The sequence below is a fragment of the Salmo salar genome, chromosome 12 (genome assembly GCF_965601325.2).
Source record: "Salmo salar chromosome 12, fSalSal1, whole genome shotgun sequence".
NCBI lineage: Eukaryota > Metazoa > Chordata > Actinopteri > Salmoniformes > Salmonidae > Salmo > Salmo salar.
Genome location: NC_138302.1, coordinates 104,691,872 through 104,712,508, shown reverse-complemented (window position 1 = coordinate 104,712,508; position 20,637 = coordinate 104,691,872).

The following is a 20,637-nucleotide window of genomic DNA, read 5'->3' as shown; positions in this document are numbered from 1 at the left end:
ACTAGGTATCCCCCCTTTCCAACTGACTAGGTATCCCCCCTTTCCAACTGACTAGGTATCCCCCCTTTCCAACTGACTAGGTATCCCCCCCTTTCCAACTGACTAGGTATCCCCCCCTTCCAACTGACTAGGTATCCCCCCTTTCCAACTGACTAGGTATCCCCCTTTCCAACTGACTAGGTATCCCCCTTTCCAACTGACTAGGTATCCCCCCTTTCCCTTTCAAACTGAATAGGTATCCCCCCTTTCCAACTGACTAGGTATCCCCCTTTCCCTTTCCAACTGACTAGGTATCCCCCCTTTCCAACTGACTAGGTATCCCCCTTTCCCTTTCCAACTGACTAGGTATCCCCCCTTTCCAACTGTCTAGGTATCCCCCCTTTCCAACTGTCTAGGTTTCCCCCTTTCCCTTTCCAACTGACTAGGTATCCCCCCTTTCCAACTGACTAGGTATCCCCCTTTCCAACTGACCAGGTATCCCCCCTTTCCAACTGACTAGGTATCCCCCTTTCCCTTTCCAACTGACTAGGTATCCCCCTTTCCAACTGACTAGGTATCCCCCTTTCCAACTGACTAGGTATCCCCCCTTTCCAACTGACTAGGTATCCCCCTTTCCAACTGACTAGGTATCCCCCCTTTCCAACTGACTAGGTATCCCCCCTTTCCAACTGACTAGGTATCCCCCCTTTCCCTTTCCAACTGACTAGGTATCCTCCCTTTCCCTTTCCAACTGACTAGGTATCCCCCCTTTCCAACTGACTAGGTATCCCTCCTTTCCAACTGACTAGGTATCCCCCTTTCCCTTTCCAACTGACTAGGTATCCCCCTTTCCCTTTCCAACTGACTAGGTATCACCCCTTTCCCTTTCCAACTGACTAGGTATCCCCCTTTCCAACTGACTAGGTATCCCCCTTTCCAACTGACTAGGTATCCCCCCTTTCCAACTGACTAGGTATCCCCCCTTTCCAACTGACTAGGTATCCCCCTTTCCAACTGACCAGGTATCCCCCCTTTCCAACTGACTAGGTATCCCCCCTTTCCATTTCCAACTGACTAGGTATCCTCCCTTTCCCTTTCCAACTGACTAGGTATCCTCCCTTTCCCTTTCCAACTGACTAGGTATCCCCCCTTTCCAACTGACTAGGTATCCCCCCTTTCCAACTGACTAGGTATCTCCCTTTCCAACTGACTAGGTATCCCCCCTTTCCAACTGACTAGGTATCCCCCCTTTCCAACTGACTAGGTATCTCCCTTTCCAACTGACTAGGTATCCCCCCTTTCCAACTGACTAGGTATCCCCCCTTTCCAACTGACTAGGTATCCCCCGTTTCCAACTGACTAGGTATCCCCCCTTTCCAACTGACTAGGTATCCCCCCTTTCCCTTTCAAACTGACTAGGTATCCCCCTTTCCCTTTCCAACTGACTAGGTATCCCCCTTTCCCTTTCCAACTGACTAGGTATCCCCCTTTCCCTTTCAAACTGACTAGGTATCCCCCCTTTCCCTTTCCAACTGACTAGGTATCCCCCTTTCCCTTTCCAACTGACTAGGTATCCCCCTTTCCCTTTCCAACTGACTAGGTATCTCCCTTTCCCTTTCCAACTGACTAGGTATCTCCCTTTCCAACTGACTAGGTATCCCCCTTTCCAACTGACTAGGTATCCCCCCTTTCCAACTGACTAGGTATCCCCCCTTTCCAACTGACTAGGTATCCCCCCTTTCCAACTGACTAGGTATCCCCCCTTTCCAACTGACTAGGTATCCCCCCTTTCCAACTGACTAGGTATCCCCCCTTTCCAACTGACTAGGTATCCCCCCTTTCCAACTGACTAGGTATCCCCCCTTTCCAACTGACTAGGTATCCCCCCTTTCCAACTGACTAGGTATCCCCCCTTTCCAACTGACTAGGTATCCCTCCTTTCCAACTGACTAGGTATCCCTCCTTTCCAACTGACTAGGTATCCCCCTTTCCCTTTCCAACTGACTAGGTATCCCCCTTTCCCTTTCCAACTGACTAGGTATCACCCCTTTCCCTTTCCAACTGACTAGGTATCAAATCAAATCAAATTTATTTTTATATAGCCCTTCGTACATCAGCTGATATTCTCAAAGTGCTTTACAGAAACCCAGCCTAAAACCCCAAACAGCAAGCAAAGCATGTGAAAGAAGCACGGTGGCTAGGAAAAACTCCCTAGGAAAAACTCCCTAGAAAGGCCAAAAACCTAGGAAGAAACCTAGAGAGGAACCAGGCTATGAGGGGTGGCCAGTCCTCTTCTGGCTGTGCAGGGTGGATATTATAACAGAACATGGTCAAAATGTTAAAATGTTAAAATGTTCATAAATGACCAGCATGGTCAAATAATAATAATCATAGTAGTTGTCGAGGGTGCAACAAGCACGTCCGGTGAACAGGTCAGGGTTCCATAGCCGCAGGCAGAACAGTTGAAACTGGAAAGGGGGGATACCCTTTCCAACTGACTAGGTATCCCCCTTTCCAACTGACTAGGTATCCCACTTTCCAACTGACTAGGTATCCCCCTTTCCAACTGACTAGGTATCCCCCTTTCCAACTGACTAGGTATCCCCCCTTTCCAACTGACTAGGTATCCCCCCTTTCCAACTGACTAGGTATCCCCCCTTTCCAACTGACTAGGTATCCCCCCTTTCCAACTGACTAGGTATCCCCCTTTCCAACTGACCAGGTATCCCCCCTTTCCAACTGAATAGGTATCCCCCTTTACAACTGACTAGGTATCCCCCTTTCCCTTTCCAACTGACTAGGTATCCCCCCTTTCCAACTGACTAGGTATCCCCCCTTTCCAACTGACTAGGTATCCCCCCTTTCCCTTTCCAACTGACTAGGTATCCCCCCTTTCCAACTGACTAGGTATCCCCCCCTTTCCCTTTCCAACTGACTAGGTATCCCCCCTTTCCAACTGACTAGGTATCCCCCCCTTTCCCTTTCCAACTGACTAGGTATCCCCCCTTTCCAACTGACTAGGTATCCTCCCTTTCCAACTGACTAGGTATCCCCCCTTTCCAACTGACTAGGTATCCCCCTTTCCCTTTCCAACTGACTAGGTATCCCCCCTTTCCAACTGACTAGGTATCCCCCCTTTCCAACTGACTAGGTATCCCCCCTTTCCAACTGACTAGGTATCCCCCCTTTCCAACTGACTAGGTATCCCCCCTTTCCAACTGACTAGGTATCCCCCCTTTCGAACTGACTAGGTATCCCCCTTTCCAACTGACTAAGTATCCCCCCTTTCCAACTGACTAGGTATCCCCCTTTCCAACTGACTAGGTATCCCCATTTCCAACTGACTAGGTATCCCCCTTTCAAACTGACTAGGTATCCCCCCTTTCCAACTGACTAGGTATCCCCCTTTCCCTTTCCAACTGACTAGGTATCCCCCTTTCCCTTTCCAACTGACTAGGTATCCCCCCTTTCCAACTGACTAGGTATCCCCCTTTCCCTTTCCAACTGACTAGGTATCCCCCCTTTCCAACTGACCAGGTATCCCCCCTTTACAACTGACTAGGTATCCCCCTTTCCAACTGACTAGGTATCCCCCTTTCCAACTGACTAGGTATCCCCCTTTCCAACTGACTAGGTATCCCCCCTTTCCAACTGACTAGGTATCCCCCTTTCCAACTGACTAGGTATCCCCCCTTTCCAACTGACTAGGTATCCCCCCTTTCCCTTTCCAACTGACTAGGTATCCTCCCTTTCCAACTGACTAGGTATCCCCCCTTTCCAACTGACTAGGTATCCCCCTTTCCAACTGACTAGGTATCCCCCTTTCCAACTGACTAGGTATCCCCCTTTCCAACTGACTAGGTATCCCCCTTTCCCTTTCAAACTGACTAGGCATCCCCCCTTTCCCTTTCCAACTGACTAGGTATCCTCCCTTTCCCTTTCCAACTGACTAGGTATCCCCCCTTTCCAACTGACTAGGTATCCCCCTTTCCAACTGACTAGGTATCCCCCTTTCAAACTGACTAGGTATCCCCCTTTCCCTTTCCAACTGACTAGGTATCCCCCCTTTCCAACTGACTAGGTATCCCCCTTTCCCTTTCAAACTGACTAGGTATCCCCCTTTCCAACTGACTAGGTATCCCCCTTTCCAACTGACTAGGTATCCCCCTTTCCAACTGACTAGGTATCCCCCCTTTCCCTTTCCAACTGACTAGGTATCCTCCCTTTCCCTTTCCAACTGACTAGGTATCCTCCCTTTCCCTTTCCAACTGACTAGGTATCCCCCCTTTCCAACTGACTAGGTATCCCCCTTTCCAACTGACTAGGTATCCCCCTTTCAAACTGACTAGGTATCCCCCTTTCAAACTGACTAGGTATCCCCCTTTCCAACTGACTAGGTATCCCCCTTTCCAACTGACTAGGTATCCTCCCTTTCCCTTTCCAACTGACTAGGTATCCCCCCTTTCCAACTGACTAGGTATCCCCCTTTCCAACTGACTAGGTATCCCCCTTTCAAACTGACTAGGTATCCCCCCTTTCCCTTTCAAACTGACTAGGTATCCCCCTTTCCCTTTCCAACTGACTAGGTATCTCAGTTTCCAACTGACTAGGTATCACCCTTTCCCTTTCCAACTGACTAGGTATCCCCCTTTCCAACTGACTAGGTATCCCCCCTTTCCAACTGACTAGGTATCCCCCCTTTCCAACTGACTAGGTATCTCCCTTTCCAACTGACTAGGTATCTCCCTTTCCAACTGACTAGGTATCCCCCTTTCCAACTGACTAGGTATCCCCCCTTTCCAACTGACTAGGAATCCCCCCTTTCCAACTGACTAGGTATCCCCCCTTTCCAACTGACTAGGTATCCCCCCTTTCCAACTGACTAGGTATCCCCCCTTTCCAACTGACTAGGTATCCCCCCTTTCCAACTGACTAGGTATCCCCCCTTTCCAACTGACTAGGTATCCCTCCTTTCCAACTGACTAGGTATCCCCCTTTCCAACTGACTAGGTATCCCCCCTTTCCCTTTCCAACTGACTAGATATCCCCCTTTCCCTTTCCAACTGACCAGGTATCCCCCCTTTACCTTTCCAACTGACTAGGTATCCCCCTTTCCAACTGACTAGGTATCCCCCCTTTCCAACTGACTAGGTATCCCCCCTTTCCAACTGACTAGGTATCCCCCTTTCCAACTGACTAGGTATCCCCCCTTTCCAACTGACTAGGTATCCCCCCTTTCCAACTGACTAGGTATCCCCCTTTACAACTGACTAGGTATCCCCCTTTCCCTTTCCAACTGACTAGGTATCCCCCCTTTCCAACTGACTAGGTATCCTCCCTTTCCCTTTCCAACTGACTAGGTATCCCCCCTTTCCAACTGACTAGGTATCCCCCCTTTCCAACTGACTAGGTATCTCCCTTTCCAACTGACTAGGTATCCCCCCTTTCCAACTGACTAGGTATCCCCCCTTTCCAACTGACTAGGTATCTCCCTTTCCAACTGACTAGGTATCCCCCCTTTCCAACTGACTAGGTATCCCCCCTTTCCAACTGACTAGGTATCCCCCGTTTCCAACTGACTAGGTATCCCCCCTTTCCAACTGACTAGGTATCCCCCCTTTCCCTTTCAAACTGACTAGGTATCCCCCTTTCAAACTGACTAGGTATCCCCCTTTCCCTTTCCAACTGACTAGGTATCCCCCCTTTCCAACTGACTAGGTATCCCCCTTTCCCTTTCAAACTGACTAGGTATCCCCCCTTTCCCTTTCCAACTGACTAGGTATCCCCCTTTCCAACTGACTAGGTATCCCCCTTTCCCTTTCCAACTGACTAGGTATCCCCCTTTCCCTTTCCAACTGACTAGGTATCTCCCTTTCCAACTGACTAGGTATCCCCCCTTTCCAACTGACTAGGTATCCCCCCTTTCCAACTGACTAGGTATCCCTCCTTTCCAACTGACTAGGTATCCCCCTTTCCCTTTCCAACTGACTAGGTACCCCCCCTTTCCCTTTCCAACTGACTAGGTATCCCCCCTTTCCAACTGACTAGGTATCCCCCCTTTCCAACTGACTAGGTATCTCCCTTTCCAACTGACTAGGTATCCCCCCTTTCCAACTGACTAGGTATCCCCCCTTTCCAACTGACTAGGTATCCCCCCTTTCCAACTGACTAGGTATCCCCCCCTTTCCAACTGACTAGGTATCCCCCCTTTCCAACTGACTAGGTATCCCCCCTTTCCAACTGACTAGGTATCCCCCCTTTCCAACTGACTAGGTATCCCCCCTTTCCAACTGACTAGGTATCCCCCTTTCCAACTGACTAAGTATCCCCCCTTTCCAACTGACTAGGTATCCCCCTTTCCAACTGACTAGGTATCCCCCTTTCCAACTGACTAGGTATCCCCCTTTCCAACTGACTAGGTATCCCCCCTTTCCCTTTCAAACTGACTAGGTATCCCCCCTTTCCAACTGACTAGGTATTCCCCTTTCCCTTTCCAACTGACTAGGTATCCCCCTTTCCAACTGACTAGGTATCCCCCTTTCCATTTCCAACTGACTAGGTATCCCCCCTTTCCAACTGTCTAGGTATCCCCCTTTCCCTTTCCAACTGACTAGGTATCCCCCCTTTCCAACTGACTAGGTATCCCCCTTTCCAACTGACCAGGTATCCCCCCTTTCCAACTGACTAGGTATCCCCCTTTCCAACTGACTAGGTATCCCCCTTTCCAACTGACTAGGTATCCCCCCTTTCCCTTTCAAACTGACTAGGTATCCCCCCTTTCCAACTGACTAGGTATCCCCCTTTCCCTTTCCAACTGACTAGGTATCCCCCTTTCCAACTGACTAGGTATCCCCCTTTCCATTTCCAACTGACTAGGTATCCCCCCTTTCCAACTGTCTAGGTATCCCCCTTTCCCTTTCCAACTGACTAGGTATCCCCCCTTTCCAACTGACTAGGTATCCCCCTTTCCAACTGACCAGGTATCCCCCCTTTACAACTGACTAGGTATCCCCCTTTCCCTTTCCAACTGACTAGGTATCCCCCTTTCCAACTGACTAGGTATCCCCCTTTCCAACTGACTAGGTATCCCCCTTTCAAACTGACTAGGTATCCCCCTTTCCCTTTCCAACTGACTAGGTATCTCAGTTTCCAACTGACTAGGTATCACCCTTTCCCTTTCCAAATGACTAGGTATCCCCCTTTCCAACTGACTAGGTATCTCCCTTTCCAACTGACTAGGTATCCCCCTTTCCAACTGACTAGGTATCCCCCCTTTCCAACTGACTAGGAATCCCCCCTTTCCAACTGACTAGGTATCCCCCCTTTCCAACTGACTAGGTATCCCCCCTTTCCAACTGACTAGGTATCCCCCCTTTCCAACTGACTAGGTATCCCCCCTTTCCAACTGACTAGGTATCCCCCCTTTCCAACTGACTAGGTATCCCTCCTTTCCAACTGACTAGGTATCCCCCTTTCCCTTTCCAACTGACTAGGTATCCCCCCTTTCCCTTTCCAACTGACTAGATATCCCCCTTTCCCTTTCCAACTGACCAGGTATCCCCCCTTTACCTTTCCAACTGACTAGGTATCCCCCTTTCCAACTGACTAGGTATCCCCCCTTTCCAACTGACTAGGTTTCCCCCTTTCCAACTGACTAGGTATCCCCCTTTCCAACTGACTAGGTATCCCCCCTTTCCAACTGACTAGGTATCCCCCCTTTCCAACTGACTAGGTATCCCCCCTTTCCAACTGACTAGGTATCCCCCTTTCCAACTGACTAGGTATCCCCCTTTCCCTTTCCAACTGACTAGGTATCCCCGCTTTCCAACTGACTAGGTATCCCCCCTTTCCAACTGACTAGGTATCCCCCTTTCCAACTGACTAGGTATCCCCCCTTCCAACTGACTAGGTATCCCCCCTTTCCCTTTCCAACTGACTAGGTATCCCCCCTTTCCAACTGACTAGGTATCCCCCCCTTTCCCTTTCCAACTGACTAGGTATCCCCCCTTTCCCTTTCCAACTGACTAGGTATCCCCCCTTTCCAACTGACTAGGTATCTCCCTTTCCAACTGACTAGGTATCCCCCCTTTCCAACTGACTAGGTATCCCCCCTTTCCAACTGACTAGGTATCCCCCCTTTCCAACTGACTAGGTATCCCCCCTTTCCAACTGACTAGGTATCCCCCCTTTCCAACTGACTAGGTATCCCCCCTTTCCAACTGACTAGGTATCCCCCCTTTCCAACTGACTAGGTATCCCCCCTTTCCAACTGACTAGGTATCCCCCCTTTCCAACTGACTAGGTATCCCCCTTTCCAACTGACTAAGTATCCCCCCTTTCCAACTGACTAGGTATCCCCCCTTTCCAACTGACTAGGTATCCCCCTTTCCCTTTCCAACTGACTAGGTATCCCCCTTTCCAACTGACCAGGTATCCCCCATTTACAACTGACTAGGTATCCCCCTTTCCCTTTCCAACTGACTAGGTATCACCCCTTTCCAACTGACTAGGTATCCCTCCTTTCCAACTGACTAGGTATCCCCCTTTCCCTTTCCAACTGACTAGGTATCCCCCCTTTCCCTTTCCAACTGACTAGATATCCCCCTTTCCCTTTCCAACTGACCAGGTATCCCCCTTTCCAACTGACTAGGTATCCCCCCTTTCCAACTGACTAGGTTTCCCCCTTTCCAACTGACTAGGTATCCCCCTTTCCAACTGACTAGGTATCCCCCCTTTCCAACTGACTAGGTATCCCCCCTTTCCAACTGACTAGGTATCCCCCTTTACAACTGACTAGGTATCCCCCTTTCCAACTGACTAGGTATCCCCGCTTTCCAACTGACTAGGTATCCCCCCTTTCCAACTGACTAGGTATCCCCCCTTCCAACTGACTAGGTATCCCCCCTTTCCCTTTCCAACTGACTAGGTATCCCCGCTTTCCAACTGACTAGGTATCCCCCCTTTCCAACTGACTAGGTATCCCCCCCTTTCCCTTTCCAACTGACTAGGTATCCTCCCTTTCCCTTTAAAACTGACTAGGTATCCCCCCTTTCCCTTTCCAACTGACTAGGTATCCCCCCTTTCCAACTGACTAGGTATCTCCCTTTCCAACTGACTAGGTATCCCCCCTTTCCAACTGACTAGGTATCCCCCCTTTCCAACTGACTAGGTATCCCCCCTTTCCAACTGACTAGGTATCCCCCCTTTCCAACTGACTAGGTATCCCCCCTTTCCAACTGACTAGGTATCCCCCCTTTCCAACTGACTAGGTATCCCCCCTTTCCAACTGACTAGGTATCCCCCCTTTCCAACTGACTAGGTATCCCCCTTTCCAACTGACTAAGTATCCCCCCTTTCCAACTGACTAGGTATCCCCCTTTCCAACTGACTAGGTATCCCCCTTTCCACCTGACTAGGTATCCCCCCTTTCCCTTTCAAACTGACTAGGTATCCCCCCTTTCCAACTGACTAGGTATCCCCCTTTCCCTTTCCAACTGACTAGGTATCCCCCTTTCCAACTGACCAGGTATCCCCCATTTACAACTGACTAGGTATCCCCCTTTCCCTTTCCAACTGACTAGGTATCCCCCTTTCCAACTGACTAGGTATCCCCCCTTTCCAACTGACTAGGTATCCCCCCTTTCCAACTGACTAGGTATCCCCCCTTAACCAACTGACTAGGTATCCCCCCTTTCCAACTGACTAGGTATCCCCCCTTTCCAACTGACTAGGTATCCCCCTTTCCAACTGACTAGGTATCCCCCCTTTCCAACTGACTAGGTATCCCCCCTTTCCCTTTCCAACTGACTAGGTATCCCCCCTTTCCCTTTCCAACTGACTAGGTATCCCCCCTTTCCCTTTCCAACTGACTAGGTATCCCCCTTTCCAACTGACTAGGTATCCCCCCTTTCCAACTGACTAGGTATCCCCCTTTCCCTTTCCAACTGACTAGGTATCCCCCTTTCCAACTGACCAGGTATCCCCCATTTACAACTGACTAGGTATCCCCCTTTCCCTTTCCAACTGACTAGGTATCCCCCCTTTCCAACTGACTAGGTATCCCTCCTTTCCAACTGACTAGGTATCCCCCTTTCCCTTTCCAACTGACTAGGTATCCCCCCTTTCCCTTTCCAACTGACTAGATATCCCCCTTTCCCTTTCCAACTGACCAGGTATCCCCCTTTCCAACTGACTAGGTATCCCCCCTTTCCAACTGACTAGGTTTCCCCCTTTCCAACTGACTAGGTATCCCCCTTTCCAACTGACTAGGTATCCCCCCTTTCCAACTGACTAGGTATCCCCCCTTTCCAACTGACTAGGTATCCCCCCTTTCCAACTGACTAGGTATCCCCCTTTACAACTGACTAGGTATCCCCCTTTCCAACTGACTAGGTATCCCCGCTTTCCAACTGACTAGGTATCCCCCCTTTCCAACTGACTAGGTATCCCCCTTTACAACTGACTAGGTATCCCCCTTTCCAACTGACTAGGTATCCCCGCTTTCCAACTGACTAGGTATCCCCCCTTCCAACTGACTAGGTATCCCCCCTTTCCCTTTCCAACTGACTAGGTATCCCCGCTTTCCAACTGACTAGGTATCCCCCCTTTCCAACTGACTAGGTATCCCCCCCTTTCCCTTTCCAACTGACTAGGTATCCTCCCTTTCCCTTTAAAACTGACTAGGTATCCCCCCTTTCCCTTTCCAACTGACTAGGTATCCCCCCTTTCCAACTGACTAGGTATCTCCCTTTCCAACTGACTAGGTATCCCCCCTTTCCAACTGACTAGGTATCCCCCCTTTCCAACTGACTAGGTATCCCCCCTTTCCAACTGACTAGGTATCCCCCCTTTCCAACTGACTAGGTATCCCCCCTTTCCAACTGACTAGGTATCCCCCCTTTCCAACTGACTAGGTATCCCCCCTTTCCAACTGACTAGGTATCCCCCTTTCCAACTGACTAAGTATCCCCCCTTTCCAACTGACTAGGTATCCCCCTTTCCAACTGACTAGGTATCCCCCTTTCCAACTGACTAGGTATCCCCCCTTTCCCTTTCAAACTGACTAGGTATCCCCCCTTTCCAACTGACTAGGTATCCCCCTTTCCCTTTCCAACTGACTAGGTATCCCCCTTTCCAACTGACCAGGTATCCCCCATTTACAACTGACTAGGTATCCCCCTTTCCCTTTCCAACTGACTAGGTATCCCCCTTTCCAACTGACTAGGTATCCCCCCTTTCCAACTGACTAGGTATCCCCCCTTTCCAACTGACTAGGTATCCCCCCTTTCCAACTGACTAGGTATCCCCCTTTCCAACTGACTAGGTATCCCCCCTTTCCAACTGACTAGGTATCCCCCCTTTCCCTTTCCAACTGACTAGGTATCCCCCCTTTCCCTTTCCAACTGACTAGGTATCCCCCCTTTCCCTTTCCAACTGACTAGGTATCCCCCTTTCCAACTGACTAGGTATCCCCCCTTTCCAACTGACTAGGTATCCCCCTTTCCAACTGACTAGGTATCCCCCTTTCCCTTTCCAACTGACTAGGTATCCCCTTTCCAACTGACTAGGTATCCCCCTTTCCCTTTCCAACTGACTAGGTATCCCCCTTTCCAACTGACTAGGTATCCCCCCTTTCCCTTTCCAACTGACTAGGTATCCCCCCTTTCCAACTGACTAGGTATCCCCCCTTTCCAACTGACTAGGTATCCCCCTTTCAAACTGACTAGGTATCCCCCTTTCCCTTTCAAACTGACTAGGTATCCCCCTTTCCCTTTCCAACTGACTAGGTATCCCCCTTTCCCTTTCAAACTGACTAGGTATCCCCCCTTTCCAACTGACTAGGTATCCCCCCTTTCAAACTGACTAGGTATCCCCCCTTTCCAACTGACTAGGTATCCCCCTTTCCAACTGACTAGGTATCCCCCTTTCCAACTGACTAGGTATCCCCCCTTTCCAACTGACTAGGTATCCCCCCTTTCCAACTGACTAGGTATCTCCCCTTTCCAACTGACTAGGTATCTCCCCTTTCCAACTGGCTAGGTATCTCCCCTTTCCAACTGACTAGGTAGCCCCCTTTCCAACTGACTAGGTATCCCCCTTTCCAACTGACTAGGTATCCCCCCTTTCCAACTGACTAGGTATCCCCCTTTCCAACTGACTAGGTATCCCCCCTTTCCAACTGACTAGGTATCCCCCCTTTACAACTGACTAGGTATCCCCCTTTCCCTTTCCAACTGACTAGGTATCCCCCTTTCCAACTGACCAGGTATCCCCCCTTTACAACTGACTAGGTATCCCCCTTTCCCTTTCCAACTGACTAGGTATCCCCCTTTCCAACTGACTAGGTATCCCCCTTTCCAACTGACTAGGTATCCCCCCTTTCCAACTGACTAGGTATCCCCCCTTTCCAACTGACCAGGTATCCCCCTTTCCAACTGACTAGGTATCCCCCTTTCCAACTGACTAGGTATCCCCCTTTCCAACTGACTAGGTATCCCCCCTTTCCAACTGACTAGGTATCCCCCCTTTCCCTTTCCAACTGACTAGGTATCCTCCCTTTCCAACTGACTAGGTATCCCACATTTCCAACTGACTAGGTATCCCCTTTCCAAATGACTAGGTATCCCCCTTTCCAACTGACTAGGTATCCCCCCTTTCCAACTGACTAGGTATCCCCCTTTCCCTTTCCAACTGACTAGGTATCCCCCTTTCCCTTTCCAACTGACTAGGTACCCCCCCTTTCCAACTGACTAGGTATCTCTCCTTTCCAACTGACTAGGTATCTCCCCTTTCCAACTGACTAGGTATCCCCCTTTCCAACTGACTAGGTATCCCCCTTTCCAACTGACTAGGTATCCCCCCTTTCCAACTGACTAGGTATCCCCCTTTCCAACTGACTAGGTAACCCCCTTTCCACATGACTAGGTATCCCCCCTTTCCAACTGACTAGGTATCCCCCTTTACAACTGACTAGGTATCCCCCTTTCCAACTGACTAGGTATCCCCCCTTTCCAACTGACTAGGTATCCCCCTTTCCAACTGACTAGGTATCCCCCTTTCCAACTGACCAGGTATCCCCCCTTTACAACTGACTACGTATCCCCCTTTCCAACTGACTAGGTATCCCCCTTTCCAACTGACTAGGTATCCCCCTTTCCAACTGACTAGGTATCCCCCCTTTCCAACTGACTAGGTATCCCCCCTTTCCAACTGACTAGGTATCCCCCTTTCCAACTGACTAGGTATCCCCCTTTCCAACTGACTAGGTATCCCCCCTTTCCAACTGACTAGGTATCCCCCTTTCCAACTGACTAGGTATCCCCCCTTTCCAACTGACTAGGTATCCCCCCTTTCCAACTGACTAGGTATCCCCCTTTACAACTGACTAGGTATCCCCCTTTCCCTTTCCAACTGACTAGGTATCCCCGCTTTCCAACTGACTAGGTATCCCCCCTTTCCAACTGACTAGGTATCCCCCCTTCCAACTGACTAGGTATCCCCCCTTTCCCTTTCCAACTGACTAGGTATCCCCGCTTTTCAACTGACTAGGTATCCCCCCTTTCCAACTGACTAGGTATCCCCCCTTTCCCTTTCCAACTGACTAGGTATCCTCCCTTTCCCTTTAAAACTGACTAGGTATCCCCCCTTTCCCTTTCCAACTGACTAGGTATCCCCCCTTTCCCTTTCCAACTGACTAGGTATCCCCCCTTTCCAACTGACTAGGTATCTCCCTTTCCAACTGACTAGGTATCCCCCCTTTCCAACTGACTAGGTATCCCCCCTTTCCAACTGACTAGGTATCCCCCCTTTCCAACTGACTAGGTATCCCCCCTTTCCAACTGACTAGGTATCCCCCCTTTCCAACTGACTAGGTATCCCCCCTTTCCAACTGACTAGGTATCCCCCCTTTCCAACTGACTAGGTATCCCCCCTTTCCAACTGACTACGTATCCCCCTTTCCAACTGACTAAGTATCCCCCCTTTCCAACTGACTAGGTATCCCCCTTTCCAACTGACTAGGTATCCCCCTTTCCAACTGACTAGGTATCCCCCCTTTCCCTTTCAAACTGACTAGGTATCCCCCCTTTCCAACTGACTAGGTATCCCCCTTTCCCTTTCCAACTGACTAGGTATCCCCCTTTCCAACTGACCAGGTATCCCCCATTTACAACTGACTAGGTATCCCCCTTTCCCTTTCCAACTGACTAGGTATCCCCCCTTTCCCTTTCCAACTGACTAGGTATCCCCCCTTTCCCTTTCCAACTGACTAGGTATCCCCCTTTCCAACTGACTAGGTATCCCCCCTTTCCAACTGACTAGGTATCCCCCTTTCCAACTGACTAGGTATCCCCCTTTCCCTTTCCAACTGACTAGGTATCCCCTTTCCAACTGACTAGGTATCCCCCTTTCCCTTTCCAACTTACTAGGTATCCCCCTTTCCAACTGACTAGGTATCCCCCCTTTCCCTTTCCAACTGACTAGGTATCCCCCCTTTCCAACTGACTAGGTATCCCCCCTTTCCAACTGACTAGGTATCCCCCTTTCAAACTGACTAGGTATCCCCCTTTCCCTTTCCAACTGACTAGGTATCCCCCCTTTCCAACTGACTAGGTATCCCCCTTTCCCTTTCAAACTGACTAGGTATCCCCCCTTTCCAACTGACTAGGTATCCCCCCTTTCAAACTGACTAGGTATCCCCCCTTTCCCTTTCCAACTGACTAGGTATCCCCCTTTCCAACTGACTAGGTATCCCCCTTTCCAACTGACTAGGTATCCCCCCTTTCCAACTGACTAGGTATCCCCCCTTTCCAACTGACTAGGTATCTCCCCTTTCCAACTGACTAGGTATCTCCCCTTTCCAACTGACTAGGTATCTCCCCTTTCCAACTGACTAGGTATCCCCCTTTCCAACTGACTAGGTATCCCCCCTTTCCAACTGACTAGGTATCCCCCTTTCACTTTCCAACTGACTAGGTATCCCCCCTTTCCAACTGACTAGGTATCCCCCCTTTACAACTGACTAGGTATCCCCCTTTCCCTTTCCAACTGACTAGGTATCCCCCTTTCCAACTGACCAGGTATCCCCCCTTTACAACTGACTAGGTATCCCCCTTTCCCTTTCCAACTGACTAGGTATCCCCCTTTCCAACTGACTAGGTATCCCCCTTTCCAACTGACTAGGTATACCCCTTTCCAACTGACTAGGTATCCCCCCTTTCCAACTGACCAGGTATCCCCCTTTCCAACTGACTAGGTATCCCCCTTTCCAACTGACTAGGTATCCCCCTTTCCAACTGACTAGGTATCCCCCCTTTCCAACTGACTAGGTATCCCCCCTTTCCCTTTCCAACTGACTAGGTATCCTCCCTTTCCAACTGACTAGGTATCCCACATTTCCAACTGACTAGGTATCCCCTTTCCAAATGACTAGGTATCCCCCTTTCCAACTGACTAGGTATCCCCCCTTTCCAACTGACTAGGTATCCCCCTTTCCCTTTCCAACTGACTAGGTATCCCCCTTTCCCTTTCCAACTGACTAGGTATCCCCCCTTTCCAACTGACTAGGTATCCCCCTTTCCCTTTCCAACTGACTAGGTACCCCCCCTTTCCAACTGACTAGGTATCTCTCCTTTCCAACTGACTAGGTATCTCCCCTTTCCAACTGACTAGGTATCCCCCTTTCCAACTGACTAGGTATCCCCCTTTCCAACTGACTAGGTATCCCCCCTTTCCAACTGACTAGGTAACCCCCTTTCCAACTGACTAGGTAACCCCCTTTCCACATGACTAGGTATCCCCCCTTTCCAACTGACTAGGTATCCCCCCTTTACAACTGACTAGGTATCCCCCTTTCCAACTGACTAGGTATCCCCCCTTTACAACTGACTAGGTATCCCCCCTTTCCAACTGACTAGGTATCCCCCTTTCCAACTGACTAGGTATCCCCCTTTCCAACTGACCAGGTATCCCCCCTTTACAACTGACTACGTATCCCCCTTTCCAACTGACTAGGTATCCCCCTTTCCAACTGACTAGGTATCCCCCTTTCCAACTGACTAGGTATCCCCCCTTTCCAACTGACTAGGTATCCCCCCTTTCCAACTGACTAGGTATCCCCCTTTCCAACTGACTAGGTATCCCCCCTTTCCAACTGACTAGGTATCCCCCCTTTCCAACTGACTAGGTATCCCCCCTTTCCAACTGACTAGGTATCCCCCTTTCCAACTGACTAGGTATCCCCCCTTTCCAACTGACTAGGTATCCCCCTTTCCCTTTCCAACTGACTAGGTATCCCCCCTTTCCAACTGACTAGGAATCCCCCTTTCCAACTGACTAGGTATCCCCCCTTTCCCTTTCAAACTGACTAGGTATCCCCCCTTTCCAACTGACTAGGTATCCCCCTTTCAAACTGACTAGGTATCCCCCTTTCCCTTTCCAACTGACTAGGTATCCCCCCTTTCCAACTGACTAGGTATCCCCCCTTTCCAACTGACTAGGTATCCCCCTTTCCCAACTGACTAGGTATCCCCCTTTCCAACTGACTAGGTATCCCCCCTTTCCAACTGACTAGGTATCCCCCCTTTCCAACTGACTAGGTATCTCCCCTTTCCAACTGACTAGGTATCTCCCCTTTCCAACTGACTAGGTATCCCCCTTTCCAACTGACTAGGTATCCACCTTTCCAACTGACTAGGTATCCCCCTTTCCAACTGACTAGGTATCCACCTTTCCAACTGACTAGGTACCCCCCTTTCCAACTGACTAGGTATCCACCTTTCCAACTGACTAGGTATCCCCCCTTTCCAACTGACTAGGTATCTCTCCTTTCCAACTGACTAGGTATCTCCCCTTTCCAACTGACTAGGTATCTCCCCTTTCCAACTGACTAGGTATCTCTCCTTTCCAACTGACTAGGTATCCCCCCTTTCCCTTTCCAACTGACTAGGTACCCCCCCTTTCCAACTGACTAGGTATCTCTCCTTTCCAACTGACTAGGTATCTCCCCTTTCCAACTGACTAGGTATCCCCCTTTCCAACTGACTAGGTATCCACCTTTCCAACTGACTAGGTATCCCCCCTTTCCAACTGACTAGGTATCCCCCTTTCCAACTGACTAGGTATCCCCCCTTTCGAACTGACTAGGTATCCCCCTTTCCCTTTCCAACTGACTAGGTAACCCCCTTTCCAACTGACTAGGTATCCCCCCTTTCCAACTGACTAGGTATCCCCCCTTTCCAACTGACTAGGTATCCCCCTTTACAATTGACTAGGTATCCCCCTTTCCAACTGACTAGGTATCCCCCCTTTCCAACTGACTAGGTATCCCCCCTTTACAACTGACTAGGTATCCCCCTTTCCCTTTCCAACTGAATAGGTATCCCCCTTTCCAACTGACCAGGTATCCCCCCTTTACAACTGACTAGGTATCCCCCTTTCCAACTGACTAGGTATCCCCCCTTTCCAACTGACTAGGTATCCCCCCTTTCCAACTGACTAGGTATCCCCCCTTTCCAACTGACTAGGTATCCCCCCTTTCCAACTGACTAGGTATCCCCCCTTTCCAACTGACTAGGTATCCCCCCTTTCCAACTGACTAGGTATCCCCCCTTTCCAACTGACTAGGTATCCTCCCTTTCCAACTGACTAGGTATCCCCCCTTTCCAACTGACTAGGTATCCCCCTTTCCAACTGACTAGGTATCCCCCTTTCCAACTGACTAGGTATCCCCCCTTTCCCTTTCAAACTGACTAGGTATCCCCCTTTCAAACTGACTAGGTATCCCCCTTTCCCTTTCCAACTGACTAGGTATCCCCCCTTTCCAACTGACTAGGTATCCCCCCTTTCCAACTGACTAGGTATCCCCCTTTCCCAACTGACTAGGTATCCCCCTTTCCAACTGACTAGGTATCCCCCTTTCCCTTTCCAACTGACTAGGTATCCCCCTTTCCAACTGACTAGGTATCCCCCCTTTCCAACTGACTAGGTATCTCCCCTTTCCAACTGACTAGGTATCTCCCCTTTCCAACTGACTAGGTATCCCCCTTTCCAACTGACTAGGTATCCCCCCTTTCCAACTGACTAGGTATCCCACTTTCCAACTGACTAGGTATCTCCCTTTCCAACTGACTAGGTATCTCCCTTTCCAACTGACTAGGTATCCCCCCTTTCCAACTGACTAGGTATCCCCCCTTTCCAACTGACTAGGTATCCCCCCTTTACAACTGACTACGTATCCCCCTTTCCAACTGACTAGGTATCCCCCTTTCCAACTGACTAGGTATCCCCCTTTCCAACTGACTAGGTATCCCCCCTTTCCAACTGACTAGGTATCCCCCCTTTCCAACTGACTAGGTATCCCCCTTTCCAACTGACTAGGTATCCCCCCTTTCCAACTGACTAGGTATCCCCCCTTTCCAACTGACTAGGTATCCCCCCTTTCCAACTGACTAGGTATCCCCCTTTCCAACTGACTAGGTATCCCCCCTTTCCAACTGACTAGGTATCCCCCTTTCCCTTTCCAACTGACTAGGTATCCCCCCTTTCCAACTGACTAGGAATCCCCCTTTCCAACTGACTAGGTATCCCCCCTTTCCCTTTCAAACTGACTAGGTATCCCCCCTTTCAAACTGACTAGGTATCCCCCTTTCAAACTGACTAGGTATCCCCCTTTCCCTTTCCAACTGACTAGGTATCCCCCCTTTCCAACTGACTAGGTATCCCCCCTTTCCAACTGACTAGGTATCCCCCTTTCCCAACTGACTAGGTATCCCCCTTTCCAACTGACTAGGTATCCCCCCTTTCCAACTGACTAGGTATCCCCCCTTTCCAACTGACTAGGTATCTCCCCTTTCCAACTGACTAGGTATCTCCCCTTTCCAACTGACTAGGTATCTCCCCTTTCCAACTGACTAGGTATCTCTCCTTTCCAACTGACTAGGTATCTCCCCTTTCCAACTGACTAGGTAACCCCCTTTCCAACTGACTAGGTATCCCCCTTTCCAACTGACTAGGTATCCCCCTTTCCAACTGACTAGGTATCCACCTTTCCAACTGACTAGGTACCCCCCTTTCCAACTGACTAGGTATCCACCTTTCCAACTGACTAGGTATCCCCCCTTTCCAACTGACTAGGTATCTCTCCTTTCAAACTGACTAGGTATCTCCCCTTTCCAACTGACTAGGTATCTCCCCTTTCCAACTGACTAGGTATCTCTCCTTTCCAACTGACTAGGTATCCCCCCTTTCCCTTTCCAACTGACTAGGTACCCCCCCTTTCCAACTGACTAGGTATCTCTCCTTTCCAACTGACTAGGTATCTCCCCTTTCCAACTGACTAGGTATCCCCCTTTCCAACTGACTAGGTATCCACCTTTCCAACTGACTAGGTATCCCCCCTTTCCAACTGACTAGGTATCCCCCTTTCCAACTGACTAGGTATCCCCCCTTTCCAACTGACTAGGTATCCCCCTTTCCCTTTCCAACTGACTAGGTAACCCCCTTTCCAACTGACTAGGTATCCCCCCTTTCCAACTGACTAGGTATCCCCCCTTTCCAACTGACTAGGTATCCCCCTTTACAATTGACTAGGTATCCCCCTTTCCAACTGACTAGGTATCCCCCCTTTCCAACTGACTAGGTATCCCCCCTTTACAACTGACTAGGTATCCCCCTTTCCCTTTCCAACTGACTAGGTATCCCCCTTTCCAACTGACCAGGTATCCCCCCTTTACAACTGACTAGGTATCCCCCTTTCCCTTTCCAACTGACTAGGTATCCCCCTTTCCAACTGACTAGGTATCCCCCTTTCCAACTGACTAGGTATCCCCCTTTCCAACTGACTAGGTATCCCCCTTTCCCTTTCCAACTGACTAGGTAACCCCCTTTCCAACTGACTAGGTATCCCCCCTTTCCAACTGACTAGGTATCCCCCCTTTCCAACTGACTAGGTATCCCCCTTTACAATTGACTAGGTATCCCCCTTTCCAACTGACTAGGTATCCCCCCTTTCCAACTGACTAGGTATCCCCCCTTTACAACTGACTAGGTATCCCCCTTTCCCTTTCCAACTGACTAGGTATCCCCCTTTCCAACTGACCAGGTATCCCCCCTTTACAACTGACTAGGTATCCCCCTTTCCCTTTCCAACTGACTAGGTATCCCCCTTTCCAACTGACTAGGTATCCCCCTTTCCAACTGACTAGGTATCCCCCTTTCCAACTGACTAGGTATCCCCCCTTTCCAACTGACTAGGTATCCCCCCTTTCCAACTGACTAGGTATCCCCCCTTTCCAACTGACTAGGTATCCCCCCTTTCCAACTGACTAGGTATCCCCCCTTTCCAACTGACTAGGTATCCCCCCTTTCCAACTGACTAGGTATCCCCCCTTTCCAACTGACTAGGTATCCTCCCTTTCCAACTGACTAGGTATCCCCCCTTTCCAACTGACTAGGTATCCCCCTTTCCAACTGACTAGGTATCCCCCTTTCCAACTGACTAGGTATCCCCCCTTTCCCTTTCAAACTGACTAGGTATCCCCCTTTCAAACTGACTAGGTATCCCCCTTTCCCTTTCCAACTGACTAGGTATCCCCCCTTTCCAACTGACTAGGTATCCCCCCTTTCCAACTGACTAGGTATCCCCCTTTCCCAACTGACTAG